This window comes from Lactuca sativa, chromosome 4, assembly GCF_002870075.4.
Source record: "Lactuca sativa cultivar Salinas chromosome 4, Lsat_Salinas_v11, whole genome shotgun sequence".
In the NCBI taxonomy this organism is placed as follows: Eukaryota; Viridiplantae; Streptophyta; class Magnoliopsida; order Asterales; family Asteraceae; genus Lactuca; species Lactuca sativa.
The window spans coordinates 390506493-390518119 of NC_056626.2; the positions used below are offsets into that span (position 1 = coordinate 390506493).

Here is an 11627-nt window from a genome sequence, read left to right on the forward strand (position 1 = left end):
ATGGGGACCAAGGGGGGGGCCAAATTTCGCTTCTACTTTGTGCGGTATAAACAAATGGGTTCAACTGGTTTGTTTATGGCTTTATTCTGTGGTCACGTGTAATTGACAACTCACGTCGTGAATTCGTAAAGATTCACGTCGTGAATGTCATCTGGACTAAAAGTGGGCCATATACTCAAGGATTGATCTTGGGCCTCTTAGTCTAATGGGCTAAACTATATCATTGAGTATTTATCCGGTCCATTCACGATTCACGTCGTGAATTTCTAAACTTCATGTCGTGAATAAAGTCTGGAAGAGAAAATTTATACTAATTCAATTTTGACTTTAAACTAAATTTTCAATTATTACTACTTCCATTTTAGGGTTCTTACATTCAGTGTTTAATTATGTTCTAATAGATTTGGATGACATGATCTATGTTTTTTTTAAGACTAAAATGCAAAAAGAAAAGAAAAGAAAAATTTTGCAAACCAAACTCGGGTTGCCTCCCGAGAAGCGCTTCTTTTTCTTGGAGTCTTGAGTTGGACTCCGTGCCTCCTACGTTGAGTCCTTGGAAGAATCCACCACTAGGATCTTTTGTTTTTTGAATCGCCTCTTGTAAGCTTGAACTCGCCTTTTGTACGCTTTTTTTGAATTCTCTTTTTTAGCTTTGACCTCTTCTTCAAGCTTGCGTTTGGTCCCTTTAGTTTCTTCCTTGCACTCCATAGCATCTTCCTCCTCTTTCACCACCGACTTTGTCACCCTTGAAGTAATCTCCTCTTCATCACTTGTCATCTCATCATCTTCTTTGCTTACCCAAGAAGGTGGACTCTTGTAAGTTATGACTTCAACCAAATATGGTATAGATGCTCTAGGTTTTGTTCTTTTGACTTGATGAACTGCCTTGATCTCTTCTTCCATAAGCTTTTCTAGTTCTTCTAGTTCATTATCTTTATTGATTGTGAACACCTCTTCTTGAACATGTTCCTTTGGAAAGCTATCCAAAACTTCTTTTTCATCACCAACCCTCAAGGTGAGCTTAGACTCATGAATATCAACCAAAGCTCCAGCAGTGTTAAGCAATGGACGTCCAAGGATAATCGGAACATCGGGATCTTCCTTCATATCCAAAACTACAAAATCTATTGGAAAAACGAATTTTCCAATTTTCACCAAAATATCCTCCACGATTCCTCGGGGTTGTGTCACTGAACAGTTCGCCATGTGAATAGTCATTCTTGTAGCCTTCATCTTCTGAATTTCTAACTTCTGATAAAATGAATAAGGCATCAAATTAATGCTAGCCCCATAATCGGCTAAAACATTAACCTTCATTTTGTCGGAAAATTCACACGGAAGAGTGAGGCGTCCAGGATCTCCTATCTTCTTCAGTGTCTCTCCCAACATAGCTTTTGAGCTTTGTTCACTTAGAATCACCTTAGAATGCTTCTTTAATTGCTTGCGAGTGTCTATCAAATCTTGCAGTAATTTCTGATGCTCGGGAATTTTGGATAAGGACTCGACAAAGGGAGTATTAATTGGGATCCCCTTCACATGCTTGACAAACTTTCTATGCTAACTTTCTAGTGGACTAAGGGTAGCTTGGGAAGGAAAAGGAAAAGGCGGCTGATAAACCGAACCAACTACAAAATTTTTCTGTTCATGACGGGCCCACGTCGTGAATTCTGGAATTCAGCAGCCTCATGATTTTCGAGCTTGGTCTTCTTCAGCTTTGGATCGGGCTGTTGTGGTTCTTCTTCCAATGCCTCCAGGAACTCAGAGATGGCTTCTTCTTCAGTGTCTATGGCCATTACATGAGATTGGGTCTTCGTTTCGGGATTTTTCGAGGATAACTTCTCATGAACTAGAGTGGCTAGTTTCCCAACTTGTACTTCAAGGTTATGGATGGAGGCTTGCTGATTCTTTATTAAAGTTTGTTGTTCAATAATAGCAGAATCGGTGGCATCGTGTCTCTTTTCCGAAGCTTCCATAAACTTCATCAACATGGTCTCTAGATCGGGTTTCTTCTCAGCTGGTGGCTGCTCCTTTTGATAGAAGCCTCGACCTGTCTGCCTATACTTCTCTTCTTTTTGCTTCTTATACTCTTCATATAGCAGCCACTCCTTCTTCGGTTTCCTCCAGTCCTCATCAAACTTATCCCCACTTGAGTAGCACACTTGAGCTTTTCTGTTCCCAAACTCATCTAAATTGCAGTCCTTGGTCAAGTGTGGACCACTATATCTCTCGCAACCCACTCTTATGGCATGTATTGACTGGTCCATTTGTGTTATCATTCGATCCAAATTATTCAGCATAGCCATCACAGCTACTATTTCTTCAGTTTGGCCCCCTCCACCACCTTTGATTCCATCTTGCCTAGGGTTGTGGTATTCGCGAGAGTACTTCACGAATTCTTCAATCAACTCCTTGACCTCCCTTGGATTTTTCTTTGTCAAAGGTCCTTGAGAGTCAAGGAGTTGTCTCTTCATAACGTTGACCCCATCATAGAAGATTGACATCTCTTGTTGCACATTTAGATCATGTTGAGGGCAATTTCTGAGCAAGCCCTTGTACCGCTCCCATGCTTCGTATAATGACTCCCCCGGCTGTTGCTCAAAGTTGGCTATTACCTTCTTGAGTTTGGCTATCTTGGATGGCGGGCAAAACTGGTCCAGGAATTGCTCACGCATTTGAGCCCAAGTGGTAATTGTACCAGGTGGAAGTGATTTTAACCACTCCTTAGCAGCTCCTTTGAAAGTGATGGGAAGCATCCTAAGCAAGACGGTGTTTCTGTTGACATTTGGGACATTGAAGTAATCCGCAATGTCGTTGACTTCATCTAGATGCTTAAAAGCATCCTCATGATCTTTCCCAAAAAATGGGATATCCTTCAGTGCAGTCAAGATGTGCCCCTTCAACTCAAATGTGGCAGTGGCAAGTATTGCGGGTTGGACTAAACCGGGACCCACATCTACTCGGATCCGCTTCTTGTAAGCTCCCATGGACATCTCTTCAATTGCTGTCATCTCGTTCCTCGGCTCGTTCTCGGGTTCACTCGTATGTTCTTCAAATTCTGGCTCGGTATCTTATTCGGATTCAGTTTGGACGGGTATTTGATCCAAGTGTTCAAAATTGCTCTTGTGCCTTGAGAATGAACTTGACTCTCCTGTCTTCTTTCTCGACTTTCTTGAAAATGCTGACTTTTATTCTTGCAGTGGCGTCTTCTTATCAGTCTTCTTGTGAAGTGCAGCTTCTGGATCTTCAATTGGTGGCACCAAAGGTGTGGTAGATCCTCTGGTCATGAACTCCTGCAACACGCTAAACTAAAAACGTAAAACTGAACTAAAATAAGAAAATACTAAAAACTGAAAATCGCAGCTTTCACGTCGTGAGTTTATAAAACTCACGTCGTGACTTCTGTGACAGAAAACAAATTTTTTTGTTATATGCTAATCAACTAAGCTAAGCTAATAAACAAAAATAAATAACCAATTAACCTTTTTGTAGATTTTATTCCACAAAAAGGGTCGATAAATCTAATGCAACTAAATAAACTAATAAATGCGTCGTTCCCCGGCAACGGCGCCAAAAACTTGATGTGCACGAAAGTACCCACTAATTTTAATATTTATAACCTAACAAACTTAAACTAACTATGCACTTATAGGCATTGTACCTAGTCAGATTACAGTATAGCTTGGGTAAGTCAGGTGTCGATCACAGGGAACGGTGTTACTAATTAATCTATTTACTATTAAATTAACCTAATTATTAACAAGTTTAAAGGGGGGTTTTATCTGATTTTACAAGATCAGATGAACTTTACTCAAATCCAATCAATAAGTAAAAACACACTCTTGTTTAGTTCGAATCCACTTCATCCTTATGGCTAGCTAATTATTATGGATTATCAAGTTGGTTGTAATTGTATTAGTAATTTAGTTCTAACTTTACCAATAATTAATTAATTCATGTCAAACTATGTATGGTCACACACAATTGAACACATAATCAATTATCAATATAAATATGCTATGTAAGATTTATTATCAAACGCAATTATAGTCACAATCCAAGTTCTCTAACACGGCTATGTTTATTTACTCTAATTACTAACTAAGATTGGTCAATCCTAGCTCTAACAATTTAATGTTCACTAAATCATTAGGTAGACAAGTTCATGCAGTCAATGGTCACTAAGCTACACAGAACATGTAATCAAGCAAATAGAGAAACAACCACAAGCATGCTAGGTAACTACAAATCAAACACAAGCAATTTACCAACTAAATAAATCCATAAAGATTAAGCTATTCATAAGTTAGAAGCTTCATCTAGCCAAACAAGAATAGCTAGATTCAGCTGCTCATAATAGCAACTAACACACTAAAACAAATCAAAGTGTAATAAAACATGTTCCTAGTTAACAATTAAATAAACTAAATTATGGACCTTCACTCTTTTGGTGTTGAAAGCCTCTTCCCAGAACTTTTCTCTGCTCAAAATCGCCTTCTGGAACTCCTCTCTCTAGCCAAAAGTCTCCTCTTTTAGTAATGGTCAAGGGTTTATATAGTTGCTGATTTTCACAAATTCACGTCGTGAATAATAAGATATTCACGTCGTGAGTTTCAGATAACCATGTCCGTCAAGGATTCCTTCACCCGCGTACATATCTTCTAGAACCAACTCTCACGTCATGAATCTTCAAGTTCCCACGACGTTAGAACGCTTTTTCCAGATTTTCTTTTCTTTTAATCTTTTAATTCCCAAAGTTTCTTTCTTTAACGCTTTTAGTCCCTTTTCTTCAAAATGTCTTCTTTTTGGCTGCAAATAACATTTAAGCTCATAAGTACCATTATTCTAAACAAATTATCAACTTAATAATAAAAATGTACTTAAATATTGCCTAAAAATGGGTATAAATATGGCAATATCAGCATATCAAGGTGAGCTTCGCCTCACTATACCCGTGGGTCGAAGGCACCAATGAGGGACCACTAGTTTTGATTATATGTTAGTAAAGGGATGCGCTAGGGACTGTATATAGTCATGTAGGATAGTTTGAGGACTCTTGATCTAAGCTCTTTTATCTGTTCCTTGTTTGGTTGTGGTTCTAGAGTAGGATTACCTTTCTGGGTAGCTATCTCACCTCTGAGTATATGCGGCCATGCATTTCTTGGATTGTTGATATTTACTATGCTGCTATGTTGTAGTGATTTGTAAGATTTGTATTCTGGTGTGGAATATGTTATTATGTTGTAGTGATCTATTAGATCTATGTTCTGGTATTGAGTATGTTGTTATGTTGTAGTGAATTGTAGAATTGTATGTTATATGTGCTTGATGGTTATCATCTATGGAGTGCCCTTATGGACTGTATGTGGTTATGTAGGATAGCCTGAGAACTCTTGGTCTGGGCTCTCGTACCTGTTCCTTGTTTGGTTGTGGCTTTAGAGTAGGATCCTCTATTCGGGTGGCTATCTCACCTCTGGTTACTTATGGTTAAGCATTCTATGGAGGTTAGCTGGTAGCAGGACTATATGATGTGTGAGGACTAGTATCCAGTAGTGAGCTGTATGATTTCTGGTTGCCTGTATTATGTGACTAGTTGATCCTAATAGTTTATATGTCGACATGTTGTGTTTGGTTTGGGTTGAGGCGGTCCTGCTTTGTGTTATAGACCAAGATACCCGGTGCGAGCCGGCTGTAAGCCGTAGGCACGGAGGTTCGGGAAGAGCGATAGGGTTGAGGTGGTAGGACAACAAACCCCAGATATTTCAGCTCGATGCCTGATTGGACCCATTGTATATTGGCTTTCCAACCTAGTGTATTCCATCCCAAGGATGACTGGACCCGGAGGTTGACTGGGTCTGGGGTATTCCAACCCGATGTTTGGCTGAACCAGACATGTTTGATTGTATATGTTATCCGTTTGTATGGTGGTATTTTGGGGAAAACTCGCTAAGTTTTATGCTTACCCAGTTGTTTATTGTTTCAGGTATCACCGGTGGCTATGGGAAAACGAAGGAAGGACTGTACACACGAATCAGCAACATTAAGGATCCCATGTTTTCTATAAAACTCTAATTTTTTAAATAAATGTCTTTTGGAATAAACGTTTTTCTTAATAATGAGTTTATAAATTAGAAAGTTTTTACCTTAATAAAAATGAAAAATTTTGGTTGTGAAAATGATACATTACAAGGAGCACTATGCTTCTCTTTTTAATGACTTTAGCTAGAAGTCAACCGATCTCTTTTTAACTTTTCACGATGTAACTTTTTGTGTGCGATTGATTTATATATCTTATAAAAAATCATCTCTTCCATATGAAAACGGATTTTTACAAATTTATATTTTCGAAATCACGTCGACGCGTAGTTTCCAAATATGTTATCCAATTTGTAAGGTATTATATCTTTTTGCGATCATAATTCTTGGTTTTTGTCCCTAATTGGTCGTGTTTTTACAAATATGTAATTATGAAATCTTTTGTCTTTATAAATATAACACAAACATTACAACCTTAGTCTATTACATTTATGTATATTACTATTCCTATCGGTTAGTGTTGGCATATTTTTGTCAATTGTCGCAGTGATCTTCGTCTTGAATGGAAAGAATATGTGTGCTCGAAGAGGCCTCCTTTTTCCTATCGCTCTTCCGTTTGGTGGAAAAATTGGGGACCACTCACACCATGTGAACATTATGTACGACAAATTGTACAACGTAATTGCCTTGGTATCGATTGCACCAATCTTTGTTTTATGTCGATGTTCCTCATCCTTATCGACACTATAAATGTCCGAAACCTAAGACCATTCCAACCTTCTAATGTGCTTTCACTGTTTGATCCGAGGAATACTTTTATTTAGACGCAACACAAATTTCTTCTAATTATATATAGGGAAACATCTCGCATATTTACATCAAACAAATTGTGTTCACAAAATTATAAGTATTGAGATAAAAGCATTACATTTAATAAAATTATATGAATATTTTTTCTTATAACGAATAAGCTCTAACATCCTCGTCTGAAACAGTAAAAAAATGCGCCTTGCTATAAAATGTCCCAAACATATAACAATTAAGGAATTGTCTATATTGAGAACATCCGTGATCAGAAAGGCCAAATGTCATTGTCCTATTTTGTAAAAATATTCTAATTCTTTTTCTGATTGAGGACATCGTCGAAACCAAAAACCCATGTTCAAGCAAAACTCTTCGACCCCAAACCATATCTTTACTAGAAAATTGAAAGTATAATGGTTGTTCAATGTTCATTTTATCGGTAAGACCTAACTCATGAAAAAAAAACCATGACGCAGTAACGAATTGCACGTCGTTATCGATACTTGTAACCATTCTCCGAATGTTGTCCTTGCAAATAAGTCACGATGTCGACCATCTAAATGACTAAATATTTCCCATAAATTATAATGGGATGCTTTTATACTTACACAACTATGTAGTCTTTTGTTCATATGCTTATTAAGCATTAAGAACTATTAAAAAGGGTAAATTAAAGATACTGAAAAACAAAATTGCATATGTGAATGACCTCAACTGTGGTTTCGTCAATCACCCACGATATATTTTTTTTTGGATCCAAGCCAAATTCATACGAAGTACTACTAGATATTTTTGTAGTACTACATAACAATGCAAAAATGCAAACAAAAAGGATAACAAAGGGGAAAAGTAATGAACGAAAATGAAGATGAGATTGCTTCATCTACGGTTTCGTCACTCATTTGTGGTTTTGTTCGTGTGCTTTTTCGGATTCAAGTCATTTCGTCACTCATTCGGTGGATTCTAGGAATGAGATTTAAAACCGGAAAATCGGACCCGTACCGGAATTGGGTCGGAACTGGAATTTTTATAATTGGAATATGTAGAACCGTTCTGGTTTCCAAGTTAAAAAATGACTTTATTCGTGGTTCGGTTAATCCGAGTTTGGGTCCGCCGGGTCCAGATAAATCGGGTTTAAGAACCGGATTGACATACGGTTTTTTCCAACGTGTATTTTAGAGTTTGTATATAACTTTAGACTATAATTTTGTCGATTTTGGTTTTATATTCAATGAATTACAGTCCTTCAAAGTCTACATATCGAAGTTGCAATTTTCAGTTTTTTAGTTTTTTTTTTTTTTTTTTTTTTTTGTATTTTGTGAAAATTTTAAAACATATCTATCTAATTCGTTTGAGGTCGGATAAACATGGATTTGTTCCAACGTGTATTTTATTGTTTTTGCATGATTTTCAACTACAATTTTGTCATTTTTGGTTTAATGTTCGATGACTTGTAGTCACCCGAAGTCGTGATGACATCAAAGCTGGAATTTTTCATATTTTCAGCCATTTGTTTTTGTACTCGATATTCTATGAAAATTTTATAACATACATATCTCACTCATTTGAAGTCGGATTCACATAAGGTTTTTCCAGTATATAGTTTAGAGTTTATACATGATTATAGACGATAATTTTGTCATCTTTGTTTTCAAATTCAATGACTTACAATACCCGAATTCTGGATATCAAATGTGAAATTTTTCAAAGTTCAACTCACTAAGTAATTACCAAACAATTTTTGTTTTCCAAATTTTCTGGTTCTAAACTCACTCTATCCGGTTCCACCCTACCCAATTTGACATTTTCGAGTTTTCTGGTTGTAGACCCATTTTATTTGGTATAATACCTGGAACTGAACCGGAACAATACTTTTATACCGGCCGATCTAGTTTTTGGTGCTACAATCAATGTTTTAAAAACCGGTTTTTTTAGTTGAACCGGTATAGTGACCGATTCCCGGTTCAACTGGTTTCTATAATTTTCATCTTTTTTTCCCTACACATACATACATATATATAAATTATGATTTTGACGTTTACAAGTTTAAACATTAAAAATATACATAAAAATAAGTTGTAGATCAATCCAAATACATTAAAATAACAAATAATCATAAGTTTAATTGTTTTACATCAATTCATATACGTCAAAAAAAAGTATAATACCGAAACAAAACATAGTTTAAGATGAATACAACACATCAAAAAAGTTTATAACATTTACCATATGTTTTTATTTAGAGAAAACTAAATATATTTGAAAAAAATCACCAAATTTATTATGCAAATGGTTCATTTTCATATGTTTTTATTCGGTTTAACCGGTTCAAACGCTCTATTTTGATCGGTTCAACCAGATTTTTCTAAAAACCGTCCGGTGCAATCCAATTTAAAAATCGACGTAAAATCGGTGTTAGTTGAACCGCTCCCTCCCCCGGATCCCGGTCCAACCGGTTTGACTGGCTGGTTCAAACCGGTTTTTAAAACATTGCCTACAGTATCTTTTTTGTTTCTTGTTGATGGCAGGGGCGGAACTAGCTAGGAATTTTCGACAGGGGTAGCACATTTTTTCCCGATAAAATATAAAAAGTAATACCAAATTAACCACAAGAAAATTCACTGGTCATATAACTAGTAATATACAAAGAGGTTAGTTGCATTCATATAACAAACTTTTGATCCTGAAATGTTTATAAATTCATGCATGAACATTAACAACTAAAAATAGAAAAACCAACAATGATCAAAAGGAAGTCAGCTTGAAAAGACAAAGTCTATGTATGTTGTGTCCATCCACATCATATTTTATATATAAACAGAAAAACACACTACAAGAAAAAGGACCTATAGGGACGACAAATGTCGTCTCTATAGGTTAAAAATTCGTCCCTATAGGTGTCCGGGACGACATGTCGTCCCTATAGCTTTCGTCTCCATAGCCCCGTCACAATATATTTTTTTGGTCATCGCTATAAATATCGCCACAATAGGTATCCTTTAGAGACGGCATGTCGTCTTGTTCTGGTTCGTCGCTATATGGTGCTGGTCTCCATGGATGAAGCTATAGAGGCGACATGCTGTCTCTATAGGTGTATCTATAAAGACAACATGTCGTCCTCATAGATAGAAATGTAGAGTAGATGCACCACTAGAGACATGTCGTCTCTATAGGTGTATCTATAACATGTCGTCTTCATAGATAGAAATGTAGAGTAGATGCACCAGTAGAGACGACGTGTCGTCTCTATAGATGCACCTATGGAAACGACATGTCGTCTCTATAGGTGTGCCCATTCAGCTAATTTTTTTTTCTCTATAATTTCCCAGTTTTCACATCAGAAAATGCTAAAGCAATAAATTTACAATATAAGCTGAAACGGTAAATTTAATTGCAAAACAATAAAATATGTTACAATCTCAAAAATTTACATTATTGCATATATAATTCATATGAAGAACAAAAGTATTAACTTGAGGAAATTTGCATAATTATCACATGTCTTATCATTTGTGTACATAACACTACATTCTACATGATTTATAAAAAAAAACACCATCAACAATGGATTGCTTCTCATATGTGCCCTTCTTTGCTCCCTAAAGCTTCTTGCACTCTTCCCGCTTTCATTATTTGAACCCCCATCATGCGAGTTACTGTTGCTACTGGAAGATGTCATCTCTGCAAAACAGTTTCATTTTCTTGTAAGCAATTTGCAATATATATAATATTAAGAGTCAACAAAATAGAATAATACTAAGACATTTGCAAAGTATATTATCTACCATATGTTGTATCTTACTTAATATTAACTAATATACTTTCCAAATGGTTTAGTATTTTGATGTTTTAAACCAAAAAGTTGAAGAGATGACTCAAGAAACTAATTCAAACTATTATTCACCAAATGACTTAAGAAAGTCAAATTGGGGTGAATTTAAGTGGGACATATAAACAAAGTAGGTTGCACTAGATAAAAGGAAAAAGAAAAACAGAATCGAAGAAGAAGGTAATTACAGCTAAATTTTATATGCACCTACTTGAAAATGAATAAAAACCTGAGCAGACTGTGGACTCTTATTTGAAGCTCAACAATATTGAGGACCAAGCAAGTAGATGATCGTGCAACCACCCCATGCAACAACTGAATCGCCCAACATTTCATGGTTGTTTGGCGTAACCCCTGCATATAATCTTCCAGATATTCCTGCAAATAACAAAAAAGATTCGATTACAATTTGGTACAAAAATAGTCAATTACAATTTGGTCCCTGAATATAATATAGATTTCTATAAATTTGGTACAAAAATAGTCAATTACTTAAAATAATGACCAAAAACGGTACAACCCCAAGAAAGGTGGGACAAGGACTTTGTTCTCAGTCTGTCGTATGTGCAAAAGATGTAAATGCCCTCCTCTTCAATATCATGATAGACTTACAATTTGGAGACCGCTAAATATACAGTAAAAATCCTTTGATGTTGTAATGCCAATAAATCTGGCCTTTGGTGCAGCACTGGTAAAAGCAAGGACACTTCTGGTATTCAAGTTGGCCTTGTACAATAAATCTGCAACAGCCAAAAAACGATTTTAAATCTTTCAAAATTATTAGTTTTATAAATAATCCCTTAGTTTTTTTATAAGATACACACACACACCAGCATCTTCAGCTTGTTTTGACATTGTGTAGAAGGGTGTGGGGTTTACAGGGTTGCTGGATACAATGGCAGCAGTAGTTGACTTGAAGAGAGTGACAACAGGGGTATTTCCGTCTTCTTTGACCATCTGC

The 11627-nt window shown here is 36.2% G+C and overlaps 1 non-coding gene across 1 annotated transcript; it reads left to right on the forward strand.

The window, feature by feature from the left end:
- The first annotated feature begins 2517 nt into the window (after positions 1-2517).
- Positions 2518-2624, forward strand: LOC111884251 (small nucleolar RNA R71). The gene has a single exon (XR_002847668.1). It is a non-coding gene; the product is annotated as a small nucleolar RNA R71 (small nucleolar RNA).
- The last annotated feature ends 9003 nt before the right edge of the window (positions 2625-11627 follow it).